General features: G+C 46.8%; 1 pseudogene; it reads left to right on the top strand.

Moving 5' to 3' along the window:
- The first annotated feature begins 10099 nt into the window (after positions 1-10099).
- LOC136507152 (carboxylesterase 15-like) lies at positions 10100-20123 on the top strand (annotated as a pseudogene).
- The last annotated feature ends 2351 nt before the right edge of the window (positions 20124-22474 follow it).

Below are 22474 nucleotides of genomic sequence, written 5' to 3'. Positions count from 1 at the left end.
GTTGAGATTATGTCTGTTTGTTTAAATATAAGTAATAATCTATCATTTGTTATGTATACAAACCTTTTTCTTTTTTTTCTAATAAAAAATCATATATATACTTCTCAAATCAACTGTGTACTTGGAATGAGAGAAAAAGAACCACTACATATATATACTTCTCAAATAATAAAGCTAATAAAAAAGTAGCTTTAGTGGTTATATAAATATAATACATGCAGCTGGTACACACAATCACACCAACGAAATTGATAGCTCAGTTTTGACTCGAGATCGAGCTGGGTTATTATTAACCTTGTCTTCTTCACATAAGCTTGCTGCTGATTGGTGAATCACCAAAGACTAGATGTCGGTTACTAACATAACCCGTAGCAAATGATATGGATGGCATGAAAATGACCTAATAAAGTTAATTTGCAAAGGCGACAACGAGATGCCACACATGTACCTGCATGTTTTTCTCGGTATGGCTTTCTAGAAGTAAAGAAACATGTATATCATGCTTTTGCGTGTACGTCCATTCATTTCCCTCACACCTTAACTATTGAAATATTTGAGATAACATATAATTTATGCCGTCCTTATATGTTGTCTTGACTTGTTGCTTCTTAATTTTGCTACTAGGTGCTCACACCATAGGCCAAGCACGCTGCACCAACTTCAGAGACCATATATACAACGAAACCAAAGACATCGACGATGCCTTTGCAAGCACAAGGAAATCGGACTGTCCTAGCACCTCAGGTACAGGTGACAACAACTTGGCGCCTTTGGACCTAAAGATGGCAACGGGCACCGATACCTGATACCCGACGGGTATTTGATCCATTAGGGGACGTGGATGAGATCATATCTACCCGTGGGCATCTAAATAGGCAAGAATCTATCCCTGATGGGTATAGCGGGTATGGAAACGTTCCCTGTTTACCCGTCCCCGTTACCCGTTGGGGAACCCGACTATTTGAGCTGTCATGCGAGTATTAGGCCCAAAGAAGCTCAATATAGGTATTTTGGCCCAAATCTGAATAATCATATATATAGTTTGTGTGTTCTAGGAACCCTAGTTCAATTTTTCCTCACCATCTCCGCTAGCAGCACAAGCATGCCTGCCTCATGAGCGCTCGTGCCCCTTGCTTCCTCAGTTCGGTCTCTCTGTGTAACATCCTAAAATTTGCATTCTTTTAAAATTAGTAAATATGATTTATTTAAGCAAAGGTGTGTGCATTAAAAGATAGGGAAATAATAAATTTTGTGGAATTAAAATTTAAAAATAAGTTTAGAAACTTTTTGATGCATACATGCTGATGCATATCATTCTGTGAATGTTTGGATTTTGTTAAAGATTTCAAAAAGAATTGAAAGTTGAATTTAAAAAGGGTTTTGGAAAATAGAAGAAATAGAAAAGGAAAGAATCATTTTTTTCCTCTCCTTTCTTGAAATCGGCCCGCTGGCCCCCTCTCCCCTTTTCCCCGCTCGGCCCAGCACCGCAGCCCAGCCCAGCTCTCCCCTCTCCCCTTCTTGGGCCGGCCCGGCTTGGGCCAGGCAACCGCAGCCGCCGCACCAGCTGGCCCCGTGCCTCAACTGCCCGCGCCCGCCTAGCCGCTGACTCCCCGGTCCCACCCGTCGGTGCCGCCCCCAACCTCCCGCTCGCCCCGCGCCAGTCAACCGCGAAGCCGCAACTGCCGCTCCACTCCGCGTCGTGGGAGCGTCCTCCCGAGCGCCCAGCCTCTTTAAATCGGCACCGAGCCCGTCTCCGCCCCTCCCTGCTGCCTCCACGCTCCATTTTTCCATTCACCCGTGTGCGAGGAAGCTACAACCGCCGCCCCGAAGTCTCCGAGTTCCGCCGTCCGCCTCCGCGCGAACCACCGTCCCCGAGCCGCCTCCGCTCCGATTTTCGCCGTGGTGAGCATCTCCGTACTCTCCCCTCTCCTCCCATGCTTTTCGTTTCTCGTTTCTTGGCTTCTCGAGCCCTGGCCGCGAGCTCCGCGAGCCGTGGTCACCGGCCATGGCGGCCACCGCGCTAGCCGCCATTCCCGGCTGCCGTAACGGCATGGCCGAGACCCCCTTCCTCCCCCGCGTCCCCCGGTGCGCTCGGTTTCGCATTTGGTGAACCCTAGCCCCTAACCGCGCGTGACCGAGACCTTCACGCCGCTGGCAATGGCGCCTCACCGCCGGCGTCACTGTGGCCGGCCGGAATTCCTCTCTCTCTCTCCCCAAGTCTAATCTGAACCGCTCGTTTCTGATCCGACGGCCGAGATCAGCCGATACCCTTTCGCGTGGCTGTTTTGTAAAAGAGACCTTGGACTTTTCTAAGTCCTAACCCGCAGTCCAAGGCGTAGTTTCCCGAATGCGTAATCTCGTTTGGAAAGTGTAAACTTCACGGTTTAAGTCAAAAATACGTTTTTAGTATTTACAGAAATGCCATTTGAACTGTTTCGCTTATAAAATTGTCGTTTTAGCTCCGAATTGATCCATTCAAATCGCGTTAGCTTCGTAATTTCATAAGCTACATGTTGGAACTACTGTTAGTCAAGTTTGGAACTTTTTAATTTCATGATTAGATTTAATTAAATATATGGCTATAGGAAAACCTGTTTAAATCATAACTTTCGCATTTTAGCTCCGTTTTTCGTGAACTTCGCGTTGACGTGATCGTAGCGAGACGTAGATTATGTTTACAAACATTTTATCTTGATTTCAATACTGTTGGTGTACTGTTCTAATGATAGGAATGTTGCTTTGCATGAATGCTTTTGGAATGTTGTATGTTGCCGTGTTGGTCGCGTTCAGACGGTGAGGAAAACGTTGGAGACCAAGAACTCTTCGACGACCAGCAGGACCAGCACGAGTTTGTGAACCAAGGCAAGTATAGCATGGGCCTTCCTTGATGTCCTATTTCACTTTAATCAATTACTCATTTGCATGTGTCTAATTTTGATACCCGTAAGGACAACCTAGTGATTGTTTATCCTGTTCCTTGTCTCCTATGGGTTAAATGCATATGGGTAGATTGCTAGTGCTCTAACTGAACTTGATATACATGTTGATGAATGATACTATGGAACAAAGTGAGTAACATGATTTATAACAACTGTTCCATAGGGCGAAAGTGCAAATGACCTTTGTTCATGTTGCTCCCGGCCCTCCATAAGGACTTATCTGTCGGCAAAAGCTGGGACTGACAGTGCAACCGGGAGAGTCATATGGCTCTGACTTTAGCTCAGTAATAGGATCTTTCCTAGCTAGTTAGAGGTTACCTTTTTGGCGCAAATGGGGCTTGCCACGTTGGGTATAGGGCTGCCTCTGTTCCTATGAGTATAGCCGCGATGGATATGTGCCATAGGAAAGGGGGGTTCCTACATCTGCCTGCCAAGGAAACCTAGCGGCCCTAACTTGTTAGGGAAACCTATGAAATGGCTTCATAGTGTACCCTGTCCGCTCACCTTGGTAGTGACATGGGAGTAATTAACCCGGGCATATGGGGATCACGACTCGCGGTGAATGTGCACCACCTCTGCAGAGGGTAACAAACTGTTATAACAGCCGTGCTCACGGTTACGAGCGGCCCGGAAAACTCACAGAATAACTAAATACTTGATGATGATCTATTAAGATGTTCTATGATGATCTATGATACACTTTACACTGATATATGTTCTTATGGGATTAAATGGGAGTTTAAGCATAACTTGATAATACTTGAGAATAAAAGCTTGACCTACTAAAAATGCTAACTGCAGTAAACCAGAGTCAATCCTTTTTGAGCTTCATAACCCCATGTTAGCTTGCTAAGTACGGAATGTACTTACACTTGTTTATTTTCTTTATTTGGATAAAAATCCCGGATGGGTAACAGATGACAACGGGTATGAGGAATTCCCGGAGGATTTTTAGACTTGTGGTCAACCAGTTGACCTTCCCTATGATGAAGCCCACGAGAGTTTTATTATCTTTTTATTTTTCCGCTGTGTGATGTAAGACTATATTATATTATGAATCTGATGTAAGGACACCGTGATGATACTTATATGATTTGTCGACTTGTGTGTGCGATTGATTCCTGGGCACACATGAGTATTGTGCATTAAATTTTATCCTTAAAATTGGGTGTGACACTCTGCCACCTTTGCTCGTTCTCCTCGCAACCTCGCTCCTTCTCCTCAGCATCTTTGAGACTCCGACACTTATACCCGGGTGAAGAAGAAACGTCTCCGATTGCAAAGCCACGACCCCAATTGTCCTTGTTTATCGGGTATGTAGTACCCGACGGGTATCTGTTACCCGACCGATGCCCGATGGGTACGGGGATGGGCAAGAATCTATACCCGAGATAGTTAACAGGGACAGGGACGGGATGAATTCTCCGTAGCGGGGAAGAGAACGTTTCGGCGATAACCAACGGGTACATCCCCGTTGCCATCCTTATTTGGACCTTCAGACCCCTACCATCTTTGAGAACGACTACTACAAGAACCTTGTTAGCAAGAAGGGGCTCCTACACTCTGACCAAGAGCTCTTCAATGATGGAACCATCGACGCGCTAGTGCAATCGTATGTTAGTAGCCAGAGCGTGTTCTTCGCGGATTTTGTGATCGGCATGATCAAGATGGGTGACATTACGCTGTTGACAGGCTCTGCTGGGGAGATCAGGAAGAACTGCAGAAGGACTAACTAAGGAAATTGGAATGTTATTGAGGCTTTTTCACTACGTAAAAAATGATTTTTAGCAACGGTTCAAATTTTTTGTAGGGGCGGCTGGTGATGGAGCCGCCCCTACAATGGCGTGCTCGGGTGCCCAGACACTAGCCGCCCCTACAAATAGAACAGTAGGGGTGGCTGGTGATACGAGCCACCCCTACAAATGGGGTCTGATTTGTAGGGGCGGCTCAATCACCAGCCGCCCCTAAAGTTACTATTTGTAGGGGCGACTGGTGATTGACACTAGTACAGAGACGGCCTTTACTCCCGGTGGGGAACACCCTCTAGTCCCGGTTCCCCACCCGGGAGCAAGCATCCGGGACTAAAGGGGGTTCCTTTAGTCCCGGGTCAAGGGGGACCTTTAATCCTAGTGGGTAACACCAACCGGGACTAAAGGTGCCTCCTGACATGCCACGAGGCCGGCACCCTTTAGTCCCGGTTGGTAATACCAACCGGGACTAAAGGTTATTTTTTTCTTTTTTCTTTTCTTTTCATTTTTTTGTTTTCTTTTCAAAATAGGTTTTCGAAGTCGTATTAGTATGTTTCGGTTCAAGCACAATGAACGTATTAAATGACACAATTCAAGCATAGAAATATATATATATATATATGCATGCATGCATCATATATATATTTACATGCATATGTGTATTTTACAGTTGTTGTGATATAACAATTTTCCTCTCATCCTCTAGCTTGGCTTCCATGGCAGTGTTGGGTCGAAGTAGAACTCGCCCTTGGAATCAATGACCTGGTCATTAAAAAATCCGGCTATAGACTCTTAAATTGCTTTGATCTGGTCTTGTCGTATGACCTTTTCCTCCAACCATCGAGCCTACAGGTTTGAATTAAAGGAAAATAAATTAATATATGTACATACATATATATATATAAAGACATAGTAACACAATCAATAATAATAATTAAATGAATATATAGTGTATTTTTAACTTACTTTGAGTCTCTCTGTAGGAGTTCTTTGGGAGAGCTCCTTGATAAACTTGCAAACATAGTAACCACAGTAGTTGTTCCCCTGTTCCTGCCTCAGACACCACTTTATGAGAAAAAGATTTGTCATCCAATCTGGTGATCCGGTGAAAGCTATATGTTTAATTAATAAAGATGATGCGATTTAGGGGACTTACTTTCAAAGGATTACATTTAGTGGCGCTTTGCATTTTCCCATGTGTTGCTTCTCAATAAAGGTTTTCCAAACACTGCCCAATAAAAAATTTGCCATGTCATCAGATATACAGATATAGTTAATCATCATGTTTGTGTGTATATATAGTTGCTAGAGATACCGAAATTACCTCTGGATAATATCTATCATATCTTGGTAGTCTTGTTGTGGTTTTCTCATCGAGTCATAGATTATCAAGTGACTTTTCACCAGATCAATGTCCATCAATATCCAATGATTGCTGCATGTGTTTATAGAATATAACGCATAACACTCATTAATTAACTAGAATCAACATATGAGCCATTAAGGATGATTGACATTATTAACACTCACTTGAAGTTGTAGGGAAAGAGTATATCCTTCTTGTGGCGTTGGTTCACTAAGAAGTTCATGAGGTTACTCTGTGACTCAGACTTCCAATTAGGCTTTGGAGTAACTGGGTCTTTGAATACTATATGGGGATCAACAAAACCAATTTCATTGCAGCCTTTCTTTCTGCACTCTGTCATTGTAAATCTGCATATATATAGTACTTGTTAGGATAATTTATGATGAGTTTAATAATAGATCGAAAGAATTATTACTTACAGGCAATAGCAGCTAATGATAACTTTGTCCAGAGAGGTCAGGTGGCATAGTTGATGAAATTCTGCAAAGTCAACACACATAACATCATCGCCACAGAACAAATGTTCGTCTCTAATTCTGACACCACCGCAGAAGTATCCACCGGTAGACGCCTGCATGTACCACTTATTTAGTAGGTACATTTGTGTCCCCAGATCACCTAAGGCTTGAGGGTTGTATGGACTCTGGCCTAGTACAAATTTTTTTCTTCCAAATATCAACCTCTACCGTACTCTCAATGTTTCCATCACCAAACATATGGTAAAGGTCGAGACCAGTCTCTTCAATAAATTCACCAAGGTGATCCAAATCGATATCCGGAGGTATGTTTGTCTGATGCATTAATCCTAAATTCGAACCATATTCATTACCAACAACTAGCGGGGGGACTGATTGGTGCGATTATTGTCCGAGTTGTGCAACTCCTTTCCCTACCCGCTTCTTTTTCTGTGCCGCCTCAATTGACTTGGTGAGAGTGCAGTCATAGTCTGTTAACGTTGCTTTGGACGGCTTACGAGATTCCCGCTGTTGTTGCTGGTAAGAAGCCACCTTTTTTCTTAGAATATCTAGAGCTACGAAGAAGTACGGTTTCTCCAGGTTACTCCTTGCTTCTTGATCCTTTTTAAGTTTGTCATAGAATCTGGACATATATTTTTTATATGCATCAGTTACTTCTTCCTTCTCTTTAGATATTATTTTGGGAATAGCCCTTGGTTTCACGGTGGCTTTCTTTGCCGGTGGGGGCTGGTTCTTCGTTTGCGGGGCTGGCCTCTTGCTAGTACTTGGCTTCTTGGTAGGTGGGGGTGGGGGAGGCGTTGGAGACCTCCTTGGAGGTGGTGGTAGCGGCGTTGGAGACCTCCTTGGAGGTGGCGGCTGCGGCGTTGGAGACCTCCTTGGAGATGGTGTGGATGCAGCCTCGCCTTCCAACACATTGTCATCGTACAGAGCACTATGATGATCTGGCGATTGAACAATTGGACTTAGGTTGGGGGAGGATCTGCTACAAAAAAAAGGAATGACATATTATTATGAGCAGATTGTTAATTATTTAAGCCAATATAAATTAATGATGTAGTGTTTTCATCCGCACCTATGGTGAGGTAGTTCAGGAGGAGGTGGAGGCGACATCCCGGGAATGATGATGTAGCGCTTGCGCCATAGAATGAATGTCTTCTCTGCTTCTCTGAGAGTCTTCTTGCCATCACCTCTAGGAATGTCAAGAGGCAAATCACTAAAACCTTTTTCAGCTTTATCTACCGAGATGGTAGCATATCCTTCTTGGATTATATTTCCATGAATCCTTGGTGTCTTGGTTCAATCCATAGGATTAACAAGACCGATAGCCACCTTGACTGTGGAATTCCCCTTCGGAATGTGTAGCTCACACGATGTACAAGGTTCAGTGACGTCATCCACAGGGAAGCGCAGTCCTGTGTTCCCTTGATTTGGTATCTCCGTGGAAGCGCAGCTGCTTTTCAACTTAACAGATTGGCTAATGTTGATTCCTAGCTCTGATGCCTGCTTGCTTGCACTCACTGCTATTTGCACTTGCCTTCTGATTTCCTCCTGCATTCTCGCTTCAAGGTTTTTTTCCCACTCCTGTGCTTCATGCACCACTTCCTACAACCTCTGGAGCCGCTATGCCTCTTCTTCCTTCTTTCTCTGGCAGCTTCTGTAGGAAGGTTTGTCCTGAGGGAATCCATGCTCCCACGAGACACTTCCTTTGCCTCTAGTTTGGCCACCATGTTCAATAGTCCCGATGGCGTATGTCAGTTCATCCTTCTCTCTGTTGGGCCTGAATGCACCCCTAGCAGTAGCTCTCTGAGCATAAAACAATCTTTCTGCTGCTTCTTGCAGTCTTGCGCCATAAACGCACTTCCCTGTCTCCTGGTCCAGTGTTCCCCCATGAGCAAAAAACCAATTCTTTGCACGCTCTCCCCACTCGAGTGATTCTGGTGTGATACCCTTGGCAAGAAGGTCCGCTTCCATTTTGTTCCACTTCTTAATGGCAGTCGGGTAGCCACCTGATCCTAAGTTATGGTGGTATGTCTTCTATTGGGCATTACGTTGGTTCTTTATCACCCGACTCACACCCTCTTTCGACGTCTTGTATTGTACAAACTCATCCCAATAGGGCCTCTGCTTTGAGATCGGGCCTGGGACAGTGAAATCTGGTGCTATGTTCTTCTTGACATACGTCGTGTATAGGTGTTTCTTCCAAGTCTGAAACTGGGTGGCCATCTTCTTCATTGCCCAATCCCTAACTTGCTCCTTCAATTCATCACCATCTATTATATCATCATAACCATCTGTTTGGAGCGTGAAATGTTCCAAGACATCATTCCAAATTAACGTCTTGTCACGATCGAAGACAAAACTAATATGAGGAGCATTGGTCTTCTTCTTCCATTCGCGGGTACTGATCGGGAGCCGGTCCCGTACAAGGTAACCACAATGGTGCACAAATTTCGTTTTATTTGGCCCCCCCGGTTCGCCTGTATCCACATTGAACTCCGAGATGATGAAGCGGCCCTCCAATGGCTTTTTGGGACCTCGAACATTTTTACTCTTCGTTGTAGTAGTTGATGTCGATCCAGAGGGCTACAAAACATAAACATTATTTTTAATGTCATGAGCACACATAAGACATATGATAATATAAATAGCTAATAATAAAAAATATATACTTGGCCAATATGTTGTTGCTCATTTTGTTCAAGAGCTAAGTACTGACTCCCGTCATCTGCATCCTCTTGCACGTTATTTTTAGCACCATCATCGCCGGCAACTTGAGTGCCAGTGTTGATCAAATTCATCATCAACTCCTCATCCATGTTTCTCGGGTCGGCCATCTAGCTTCAAAAAACAAAACCAATATATAGTACGTCAAATCTTTGCTTACATGCGTAAAATCTACGAACAATATGCATTATTAAATCTTGCCCCTCGGTCACGGACGCAATTCGCCACACTAGGGCGAACTGCATCGGTACTAGGGCGAATTAGGGCTATACATAAACGTCCAAGGGCGAATTGCGTCGGTGACTAGGGCGAACCACGTCGGTGACATCAACAACGTGGTTCGCCCTAGTCACCGACGCAATTCGCCCTAGTGTGATTGTTTAGCGTTAACGATAACGATAATACGAATGTTGATCGACTAGGCCGCGAGAGAGGGTGGTGTGACGAGAGTGGTGGTGCTCCGCTCCGTCATATATATGTTTGTACACATGGGTGAACGAGGGCGGCGGTGCTCCGCCATATAAACCCTAAACCCTAGGGCGAACGAGGGCGGCGGTGCTCCGCCGTATAAACCCTAAACCCTAGGGCGAACGAGGGCGGCGGTGCTCCGCCGTATAAACCCTAACGAGGGCGGCGGTGCTCTGCCGTATAAACCCTAAACCCTAGGGCGAACGAGGGCGGCGGTGCTCCGCTGTATAAACCCTAATGAGGCCTAGAAGAAGCCCATTGCCATTGTCGTCGTCGTTGCGCGTGCGCCTGGAGCCTGGAGGTTGAGCTAGCCGAGGAGTGCACTAGCTCTTGAGCTACTGCCTCTCTGACAAGTCCCCAGCTAAGCCTGCTACTGCTATGTCGTCGTCCTCGCCCGTATCGGCGGTTTCAGCCACCGCGCCGCACATCGTGGACGACTGCCTCGGCATCGTGCAGCTTCTTAGCGATGGCACCATGACGCGCTCCACGGAGTACTCCGCGCTCCCTCTCCAGGGCGAGGTGCCATCCAACCTGCCCGTCCAGTGGAAGGACGTCGTCTACAACGCCGTGCACGCGCTCCGCCTCCGCATGTATAGGCCCACCAACGACAACACGACGACGGCCAATAATAAGCTGCCGGTGCTCGTCTACTTCCACGGTGGCAGCTTTTGCCTGTGCAGCTTCGAACTGCCCCACTTCCATGTCGGTGCGCTTAGGCTCGCCGTGGAGCTCCCGTCGCTCGTGCTCTCCGCCGACTACCGCCTGCGCCCGAGCACCGCCTCCCCGCGACGCACCGCGACACCGAGGCCGTCTTGTCATGGCTCCATGCCTAGGCCGAGGCCGACCCATGGCTGGCCGATGACTCGACCGACCTGGGCAAGGTGTTCGTCTACGGCGACTTGGCCGGTGGCAACATCACGCCACACGTCACCGTTCGGTACGGCAGCGGGCAGCTCGCCCTCGACCCCGTCATCTGGATCGCCGGGTGCGTCCTGCTCTGGCCCTTCTTCGCCACCGAGGAGAGGACGGCGTCTGAGGCGGTCGGCCTTGTTGACGAACACCAGCTCATGGGCACGGCACTGTTCGACCAGGCGTGGCGCCTGGCGCTGCTCGTCGGTGCGACCCGACGGCCAACCCGTTTGGGCCGGACAGCGTCCCGCTGGACGACGTCGCCTTCCCACCGCTGCTCGTCGTGGACTCGGACCAGGGCGTGCTGCACGACCGCATACAGGACTATGCCGCTAGGCTGACGGCGATGGGGAAGCCGGTCGAACTTGCCATGTTCAGAGGGGGCCAGGGCCACGGGTTCTTCATCTTCGACCCGGAATGCAAAAGCCGAGAGAACTCACCTCACGAATGCGGAGGCGCGTGCGGTGGAGGGCCGCACGAGGTCGTCGGCGCGAGGTGGGGTGGCGACCGGCGGCGGCGTGAGGAAGAAGAGGAGAAAGGGCGGCTGTTTGACGAGGAAGAAGAGGAGGGGATCGATCTGCGCCAGGCACTGGCGCTTATATACCAGGGAGATTTTCTCCCGGTGCCAGCCACCAGCCGGGAGTAAAGGTCCTTTACTCCTGGTGCGTGTTACCAACCGGGAGTAAAGGTTATTTTTGGCGGGCCACGAAACTGCAGCCCACCTTTACTCCCAGGTGGGCTTCCCACCCGGGAGTAAAGGTGGGCTGCAGTTTCGTTTCCCGCATGTTTTGAGCAAATTTTTTTAATAAAATGCAATAGTCTTGTTAAATACATAGTAAATTAAATAAAAGGCATAAAATTATTTTGTTAAAAATATGGATTTTTTTCTTTATTGCACATAGGAAAAATCTATAACCTAACTTTTTTTATTTTTTGTTATAATTATAAAACATAATGTAACTAATATTTATTATTTCGTTAATGCAAAAATGTAGTGTTTAATTAAAATTATTAAAACTAATGGTTTTGGACAGGAAATTTGTTTTCACATCATTTTAACGTTAATATTTTAATTTTTCATGACTCAATATCCTAATTTAACTTTTCGAGAGATAAATCCCACCAAATCAAACATTGATTTAATTTGAAACACGACATAATAAACATCTGAATTCACAATTATTACATAATATCTCAAACACACACTACATTAAATCACTATATCATCAAGTGGGCACAGTAGTGAACTTCTTCTTTACGTATGTCCCTTGGTTATGATCGCGTCGTAACCATAGAGTGTCCTCATCATTTACCAAGATGCTAGGGTCTTTGTTCACTTTGAAGGGTGGAATTCGGTCATCCTTTTCATAATCTTCTGACATGTCTGACTTGTCCTCAATTCCCACGATGACTCTTTTCCCTGAAAGAACTATGTGGCGCTTTGGCTCTTTGGTTGAGTCATTATCGTTTTTCCCTCTTTTTGGTTTGGTAGACATATCATTGACATAGAACACCTGATTCACATCCTTGGCAAGGACGAATGGTTCGTCTTTGTACCCAATATTACTAAGGTCTACTGTTGTCATTCCATACTCGTTGTCTACTGTTACCCCGCCTCCGATCACCTTGACCCATTGGCACTTGAACAATGGGATCTTCAAAGTAGGTGCATATTCTAGTTCCCATATTTCATCTATGCGGCCATAATATGTCTGCTTATTCCCATTCGGGTCTGTGGCATCTATGCGGACACCACTGTTTTGGTTGGTACTCCTTTTATCTTGGGCTACTGTGTAGAATATGTTCCCATTTATCTCGTACCCTTTGTATGTGACGATATGCCATGATGGTTGCATAGCCAATAAATACAGTTGCTCATGGATGCTCTCATCACCTTGACATTTTTTTCGCAACCAACCGCCAAAAGTTTCTATGTGCTTATGCATAATCCAAGCTTCAGTCTTCCTTGGAAACTCGGATCGTAAGAGATCCTTGTGTGTCTCAATATACGGATCTACCAAAGAGGAGTTCTGTAGAACTGTGTAGTGCGCTTTATTGAAATAATCATCCTCCGTACCAATATATGTTTTCCTCCCTAGTGTCCCCTTTCCGCTTAGTCTCCCCTAATGTCTCAATTCAGGAACACCAATCGAGTCAAGGTCAGGAATAAAGTCAACACAGAACTCAATGACCTCTTCTGTTCCATAGCCCTTGGCGATGCTTCCTTCTGGGTGAGCACGGTTGTGAACATATTTCTTCAGGACTCCCATGAATCTCTCTAAGGGGAACATGTTGTGTAGGAACACAGGACCAAGAATGAAAATCTCCTTGACTAGGTGAACTAGGAGGTGTGTCATGATATCAAAGAAGGAAGGAGGGAACACCAACTCAAAGTTGACGAGACATTGAACCACATCATTCTGTAGTTTAGCTAGATCAGTTGGATCAATTGCCTTCTGAGAAATTGCATTGAGGAATGCACATAGCTTCACGGTGGCTAGATGTACATTTGGAGGTAGAATTCCTCTTGATGCAACTAGAAGTAATTGCGTCATGAGAACGTGACAGTCATGGGACTTTAAGTTACAGAATTTCTTCTCTGGCACATTTATAATACCCTTTATATTCGAGGAGAATCCAGATGGTACCTTGATGTTGTTTAAGCATTCAAACATGATTTCCTTCTCCTCTTTGCTTAGAGTGTAGCTGGCAGGACGTAGGTAATGGCATCCATCATCTGTCTTCTCTGGATGCAGGTTGTCTCTTTCTCTCAAATAATGCAGGTCCTGTCGTGCTTCAAATGTGTCCTTAGGCTTTCCATACACACCCATGAAGCCTAGCAGGTTCACACAAAGATTCTTCGTCAGGTGCATCACGTCGATCGAGCTGCGAACCTCTAGGACTTGCCAATAGGGTAGGTCCCAAAATATGGACTTCTTCCACATGGGTGCGTGACCGTTAGCATTGTTCGAAACAGGTTGGCTGCCATGTCCTTTTCCAAAGACGACTTTCACATCATTGACCATATCGAGTACATCCTCATTGGTTCGGTTGCGAGGCTTGGTCAGGTGGTCTGCCTTCCCTTTAAAATGCTTGCCTTTCTTTCTTACGGGGTGATTTGCAGGAAGAAATCGACGATGGCCAAGGTACACGACCTTTCGACATTTTTTCAAGAATACACCTCTAATATCACCGAAGCAGTGTGTGCATGCATTATATTCCTTGTTTGACTATCATGAAAGATTACTTAGAGCAGGCCAATCATTGATTGTTATGAACAACAATGCTCGCAGATCAAAGTGTTCCTGTTTGTACTCATCCCACACACGTACACCTTCTTTATTCCACAAAATGAGAAGTTCATCAATAAGTGGTCTCAGGTACACATCGATGTCATTGCCAGGTTGCTTTGGGCCTTGGATGAGCACATGCATCATAATGAACTTTTGCTTCATGCATAACCAAGGAGGAAGGTTGTAGATACTTAGAGTAACAGGCCAAGTGCTATGACTACTGTTCTGCTCTCCAAAAGGATTGATACCATCTGTACTTAAAGCAAACCTTAAGTTTCTTGCGTCATTTGCAAACTCTGAGAATTCTCTGTCGATTGCTCTCCACTGAGACCCATCAGTAGGGTGTCTCAACATATTGTCTACCTTACGGTCTTCTTTGTGCCATTGCAACAATTTTGCATGTTCTTTGTTTCTGAACAGACATTTCAAGCGTGGTATTATAGGAGCATACCACATAACCTTGGCAGGGATTTTCTTCCATGGACGTTCGCCCTCAACATCACCAGGGTCATCTCGCCTGATCTTATACCGCGATGCATGGCATACCGGGCATGCATCCAATTTCTCGTACTCTTTGCCATGGTACAGGATGCAGTCATTAGGACATGCATGTATCTTCTCGATTTCTAGCCCCATAGGATAGACAACTTGTTTTGCTTCGTAGGTAGTGGCAGGCAATTCATTGTCCTTCGGAAGCATCTTCTTTTGGATTTTTAGTAACTCTCCAAATCCCTTGTCAGATACACCATTCTTTACCTTCCATTGCAGCAATTCTAGTGTGGTTCCCAACTTTTTCTGCCCTGCATCACAAGTTGGGTACAACAATTTCTTGTGATCTTCTAGCATCCGCTCGAACTTGATCTTCTCCTTTTCACTTTCACATTCTCTTTGTGCGTCACGAATGACCTGACAAAGATCATCAGCAGGCTCATCTTCTACGGCTACCTCTTCTTCAGCTTCTCCCATTGTAGTATCATTGAAGCACGCACCAACAGGAATAATACCATTGTCGTCCCATTGTTCTTCTTCACCTTCTTCCATTACAACGCCGGTTTCTTCGTGCTTCATCCAACAAATATAGTTTGGCATGAAACCCGACTTGAACAAGTGTGAATGAAGAGTCCTTGAGCAAGGATATTCCACCATATTCTTACATATGGCACATGGGCAGCACATGAAACCGTTGCGTTTGTTTGCCTCGGCCGCACGTAACAAAGAATGCACGCTGCCAATGAACTCTTGGGAGCGGCGATCAGCATTGTACATCCAATGCTGGCTCATCTGCATTACATGACATAAATACCATATTAAAACCTAGATCATAATTAATTATTTATACAACATGCGTGCCACCACAAAAGGTACAAATTTATGAAAGCATCGCTACAATGTAGACAATCCCAACTACCACTAAAAGAACTAAAGCTAAAATACATTTCAAGAGCACAAGGATTTCGCGACCAATCTCAACTAAAACAGACAGATCCCCCGATTATGCAACATCTTTGGGCTTCTTCGGCTGGATCACTGCCTCATTAGGCGCCGTATCTGCCTGTTGTGAAAGATATTTTTGCATGAGTTCAACATACTCTTCCTCCCAGTAGAAGCCTGAACATCGTCCACTGCCATCCCACTGAAATTAAAACAAAAAATTAGAACTTTAATCACAACCATCATGAAAATAGGTATAAACTAACCATAATCATGTGTTAGACAGAGACACATGAGTTAGACAGGTTCAGGCCGTCAGTATGACATAATACCCTACTCCTGTGGTCTGTTGGTTTGTATTAGCTATCGTATGATATGCCGTGATTTTAGAGGGGGTCCCTGTCCGCCTTATATAGTCCGAGAGGCAGGGTTACAAGTCGGTTAGATCTAAGAGATAACCGGAAAGTAATAACTAATTATAGGAATCTTAGGATCATACATATCCTAACAGATCTCATATTATCTTCAGGATATCTTCTCGATGTCTTGCGAAAGGCGCTGAGCAGAGTCGTGCCTCGCAAGGCTTCTTCTTGTGGGCTGGGCCACCCCTAGGGGCGCAGCCCATGTGGTCTGCCATGGGTATCTGGGGTCGTACACACCACAGCTAGTCCCTGAGCGCCTTGTACCCATTGTGCAACGCCGTCTTGAGCTTGTCCGAGCAGGTGCGAATGACGCCGAGCAGTCAAGCTCATGGTCCAACCACCATGCTGAACTACCGAGCAGCGTGAACCATCGCCGAGCAGTGTGAACTGTTGCCGAGCAGCATGACCTGTCGCCGAGCGCGTGAACTACCGCCGAGCAGAGTGACCTAAGTATAGCTTGCCATAAGGGTGTAAGGAGCTCAAGTTCAGGATCAAAAATTTCTCCGCAGTGAACCAAGTGTGCCCACTTAGAGTCTGAACAAAGCTGTAGGAGTCAGCCTTCCTCTATAGGCATGTAGTCTTTGAGAAAAAATCCCGCACACTCACCACGCAGTGAAGTGTGCCCACTTAGTCCCCGAGCCTGACAGCAGATGATGCAGTCATGTGGTGCCAGGGTCAGAAACTAGAAGAAAAGTAGAAAACCAGCCGAGCAAGCAGCCAGTCCCCGGGCGTGGCCCAAAAAGAGACACAGCACATTCACCGCAAGGTGAAGTGTGCCCACTTAGTCCCCAAGCCTGATAGTAGGTGACGCAGTCACATGGTGCCAGGGTCAGAAACAGAGAAACAACCAAAATCCAACGGAAAAGACCAATAGTCCCCGAGCTGCAAGCGGAGTTATCGGAGTAATCCAACCGTGGAGGAAAAATCGGAGCAATGGCTGGACAGTGTCAGTTACTGATCCTCAATAAATGGCGAAAAAGTCGGCGATATTTCAGTGAGGAGCAACTGAAGGCAACAATAAATGAGCGCCATGGGCTGTGGTTTGCACGGAAGCCCAGGTAACGGCCCATTTATCGCATCGGAGAAATCACAGCGGCACAGATCGCGGGAACAGTTCCCAAAAAACCCTTGAATGCGGAACAGTGGGGAGGACCCTATATAACAGTGCCACCGCAGTCCCTATTCCCACCTTTTCCACTTCATCTTCCTCCTCACATCTTGCGCCGCCAAATCCACAAACGCTGCTGCCTCCGCCGCCGAACCCTAAACAGACCTGAGAGATGGCGTCGAAGAGAGGAGCTACAAAACCGAAGAAGGCGAGCCCCAAGAAGGCGGATGTCGTGGCCCGACGCGACAAGGAGTGGGTGCCATCGCGAACAGGAGAAGCTGAGCTGAACCGATTGGTGGAAGTCGGCGTCCTCCCTGACCACGCGACCGTCGGATGGCGGCCAGCTCTCGGTGAGTCCTTTCCCACGCCTCACACTGATGAAGCTGTAGTATTCGAAGACTATTTCTAATGTGGGTTAGGGTTTCCTGTGCACCCATTTCTGAGGGATCTATTGGAGCTCTGAGGGGTTACTCTGTGCAACCTGCACCCCAACACCATTCTACACATCTCTATCTTCATTCACTTCTATGAGGCATACCTTGGTATCCTACCCCACTTCAATCTATTCCGTCACCTATTCTAGCTGAAGAAGAGAGGCGGCGCTGGTTCGAAGGTGGTTGGCGGGGTGTATCTCCAGCTTCGGGATGGGATGGCTAGTGAATATCTTACCATACCGCTGAACACTTCGCTAAAGGGGTGGAACACCAGATGGTTCTACATGAGACAAAGCCACCCAGCAGTGCGTTGTAACGCCGACCACGTCCCAGAAAGCCAAAGGAGTTGGTTAGAGCTGCCGATCAAGGACGACATGGATCAAGTGAATGAACTCCTCAGCTTGATAAAGGGAGGGAAGACCAATGGCGGATTGGTAGCGGCGAGTTTCATAGTGCGCCGCATACAACCCTATAAGGAGAGGGCGCACCCAGGTTATGAATTCAAAGGGGAGACCGACGGGACTTGAGAGAGGCCCGAAATACTTTCCAGGAGCGATGTTGAAGAGCAAACTGCTGAGCTGTTTGCTCCGCTATCCACCTTCAGGCTGTCAGGGTACATGAAGCCCTTCAATTGCAAAAATCTGCCCCCTCAGGTGAATGTCTTTACTTTATGTTTCCAAGAATTTGATTCATACTGCCGAGCAATAAACTGATCCTACTCATGTGAAGATCCATTCGTAGGATAGGGCAGTGTATTTCTCGGGCGTACCAAGAAACAATTGGCCGCCGTCAGTGGATGCACGTCGACCTGTTCAAATTGAGGAGGGCTCCATCGGTATCTCCTCGGAATCTAGAGGAATGGACACTGGTCAGACGGAGAGTCCTCCCCCGGTGCCTGCAAAAAATAAGGGAAAGAGGCCAGCGGAAGATGATCCGGCATAGAAGAAGACAAAAACAGCAACGACTGCTCCCCGCAAACCAGGAGGGATCTCTCTAGATGATGACCAGACCAATCAGCACGAAGAACCGCGGTGTTTGATTGGTCTGACGACGACGAAATTCTCACGAATCCTCCCTCGAGCACAAAAGGTCCTCTGCTCTACCCACACACGGAGCAACAAACTGGTGTAGGCGAAGAAGTCGTTGAGGCTCCGACAAGGAGAGTCCCTAAGCATTGAGCGGAGGGAATTGCTGCGTAGTAGACGTCAGAAATCCCCGCGGTGCGGGCAACGGAGATCCTGGGGCAACAAACGACAGCAACCCTAGAGCAGCAGACTGAACCAACGCCTACCGAGGAGGAGCCGAGAATTCCCCCACCAAGCACAGGAGTTGACCCCGCTGCTGTGCCTGGAGGCTCTAGCCGGCACCGCCGGTTCAAGAAACTGAACCGTTAGACCAAACCGTAAGTACTCTTGTGCTATAGTTAATTTGTTGTATTTTCTTTACTTATGTTGTTACTGAATAACTGATTTGACACAGTGCTAGGAAAGCAACAGATCCAGCCCCACCCGCTCAGACTGATCGGCGACCAGAAACTTGTCCTGGAGCGGTGGATACGACAGCGACCACATCCTGGAGTCCCTGAGTGCTCGAAAGCATGCAGGGGAGCCAATTGCTGCCCCTGGTGAACTTCCTGGCGGCGAGCGACTGCCTACAATGGCGAGTGAATCGGCGATAGCTCCTTCTGCGACGGTAGAAATGGGGGCGAAAAAGCTTTTGGAGTCAAATAAACAGACGGCAGTCCCCAATTCTCTAGGGGGCATGGTCGGAACTGCTATCCGACCACCAAGCCCCAAGGTGGTCCCCCTAGCTGCGATGGAAGAGGACGAGGTGGAGGAGATCATACGCGACGAACCTTGACCTCAAGCAGTCCAGATCCTCCGAAAGCGTGGTGAAGAAATAGTTATTGTTGAAGAGGAGGACACCACCAAGGAGTTTAGGAGACTGGAGACTTCCCTTACTGGTGTGATGAAACAGATCAAGGTGAATACTTCTTCTGGAAAAGTCCTAGTCGTTTGTTGGCATTGGTTAACAATAATGTCATCATATTTGTTGCAGGAAATATCTCGAGTTGCCGAGCAGCGCCGCCATCTAATAAAGCGAATGGAGCCCCTTGCAGCGGAGAACGAAAAACTCAAGGAGGCCAGAAACCTCTCAGAGAAGAATATCCAGCGAGCCCAATGCGAATGAGACCTTGCGAAGTCCAACGCGCGGGACTTGGAATACCAAAAGGGGGTCCTTACAGAGAAGCTGGCGGCTGCATCCGAGCAAGTGCGGAGCCAATCCAAGCAGCTAGCCGCTATCTCCGACCAACTAAAATGTGCGTCCGAGCAGCTGGAGAGGAAAAGTGAATAGCTCAACAGTGTATCCAAACAGAAAGCAGGTACGGTACATCAACGAATGTACTTTAGTTTTGCTGAACAGCCTCAGTTCCGTTAACAACTGTTGTGCTTGTAGAGCAAGATGCTGAGCTCGGCCAGATGCGCCAGACCATCGATCAACTTCGCCAGGAAAAGGCAAAGGAAACAGAGTGGGTGGACAAGCTTGCTGAGGAGCTGAAAGGTGAATTGCTTCTTGTCAGTATCATTTTTGTAGTAGCTCCTCGTATAATGGATCATTGTAACTTTCGCAGGTTATTGTCATAAAGCCAAAGCACAATTCGATGTGCTGGTGCAGGAGGCCAAAGTCCAGAAGGAGAACTTCGATACTGTAGTCACCACAATTAAGCTGGTGCTTGACTGCATCGGCCTGAAGACGGCCACTCAGCACGACGGCAGGCGGCAACACTCGGACACCGTCATTTAGAGGTGCAAGGCAGCATGGGAAAACTTCAAAACCTTCAACCGCGATGCCATTACTAGCGTCGCTACCCATGTCCTTATGGTTGTTCGGTCACATTATCTGACCACCGACCTTCAATCCATAGAGGGTGGTTTCGCAGAAGGACTGAGCGACACGAAGACCCAGCAGCTGGAGGATGAAGTGGAGGAAGCAGCAAAAGTGTTGGCCCACGATATAGATCTGTTTGACGAGACGAATGGTGATGGTGGAGCTCATTAATCCGATTATAGAAGACCATCTATAAAACCTTGACTGTGTATTAGAAAACGCGATAGCACAAGAAACAAGTACTTATCAAATATTTGTCATAAGGTGTTTGTAATATATGCAGTTTTGCTTGTAGTTCGGCGAAATAATCTTCGAAGTTTCAAACCTGGCGCAATTATGCATAGTTCAATTAACATCCGACCAGTTGGTCTGCTACTGATTCCTATGGCCTTGGCCAGCCCATACTCCATAACGTCGAGCGCGGAGCCCGTGCACGTGTAGGAGTAACAGACATGACCCAGGAACCGCAGCCGACCACCCATGACGTAGAGCGCATAGCCCGTGGCACGTGTAGGGAAAAATTGGTGGCTGAGTCCTTTCCATAAAAAACAGCGCTGAACGTGTTCTGGTTGGCAGTTGTTATACGAACTTGGAGATAAAGGCAAAACAAACGGCATCTGAGCAATGTATTCTATGTTGAACTCTCAGCCTTGGCTGACCCATAATCCATAACGTCGACCGTGGAGCCCATAGACATGTAGGAAAAATAGGTGTGACCAAAGGACCGCAGCCGACCACCCATAACGCAGAGCGCGGAGCCCGTAGCACGTGCAGGGAGAAGTCAGAGACTGGGTCATCTCCGAAGAGAATAGAAAAGAAAAAATGTTTCTTTCCAATCAAGAAATGTTTTTGCTATATCGAAAACATGCTCTGTGATTTGGAGAAATCGAGTTTGGCGATTTGGAGAAATCGTGTTTGGTGATTTGGAGAAATCATGGTCGGCGATGTGGAGAAATCGTGTTCGGCGATGTGGAGAAATCGTGGTCAGCGATTTGGAGAAATCGTTCGGCGAATTAGAGAAATCGTGTTCGGCGTTTTGGAGAAATCGTTCGGCGATTTGGAGAAATCATGTTCGGCGTTTTGGAGAAATCGTTCGGCAATTTGGAGAAATTGTGTTCGGCGTTTTGGAGAATTCATGATCGGTGTATTTACGGCGATTACGTACTGGAGTTCGTTATGAAGTAGCATACAACTCGATGACCACAAGTGGTTGTTAATCCATAATAGAGACAAAACGGAGACAAGTTATGGAGACCAAAGTACATTACTGAATAAAAATTTGTAGAGTATATATCTGTAGTGTTTCAAGGATAGAAACGTATAAGGTGCTCGATGTGCCACGAGTTGGGAACATCGACTCCATCTAAGTCATTTAGGCGATAAGAACATGGTCGAGTAACCTATTTGACGATATAAGGCCCTTCCCAGGGGAAGAGAGCTTGTGCAAACCATCAGTCTTTTGTTTTCTGCAGAGAACGAGATCGCCAACAGCAAATGAACGACCTTTGATGTTTTGGTTGTAGTACCTCCGCAAGCCTTCTAGATATTTAGCTGTACGAACACAGGTGATTAGGCGCTCTTCCTTGGCTCTCTCGACGTCCTTAGACCGAACAGCCTCGGCCTGCTCTTCATTATAGTTTTCCACTCTAGGTGCTCAGAAAACAACATCCGCTGGTAGTATTGCTTCTGAGCCATACACCAAAAAGTATGGAGTCACGCCGGTGTTGCGACTAGCTTGAGTACGCAGTCCCTAGACTACAGCTGGGAGTTCCTTGAGCCATCTGCAAGGGTGCTTTTCTTCTTTTTGATACAGTCGCTTTTTTAGGGCATCAAGGATCATACCGTTCGCCCGTTCGATTTGACCGTTGGCTCTTGGATGGGCAACAGAAACATATTTGACGGAGATGCAACGGTCTTCACAGAAGTCCTAGAATTGATGTCCAGTAAACGTAGTTCCGAGATCGGTGATGATGCTGTTTGGTAGACCGAATCAATGGATGATATCTTCAAAGAGCTCAACTGCCTTTTTTGCAGTAGCCGAGACGAGCGGTTTATATTCAATCCACTTGGAGAACTTGTCAATGGCGACATACACGTACCGGAAACCACCTGGTGCTGGCTTAAAAGGCCCGATCATGTCTAGTCCCCAGCATGCAAAGGGCCAGGAAGCTAGGATGGTTTGCAGCTCTTGCGCCGGTACGTGTACTTGCTTAGCAAAGAATTGGCATCCTTCACAATGTCGGACTAGATCTTCTGCATTAGTGATG

This window comes from Miscanthus floridulus, chromosome 15, assembly GCF_019320115.1.
Source record: "Miscanthus floridulus cultivar M001 chromosome 15, ASM1932011v1, whole genome shotgun sequence".
NCBI lineage: Eukaryota > Viridiplantae > Streptophyta > Magnoliopsida > Poales > Poaceae > Miscanthus > Miscanthus floridulus.
This window is presented reverse-complemented; position numbering and strand designations above follow the sequence as displayed.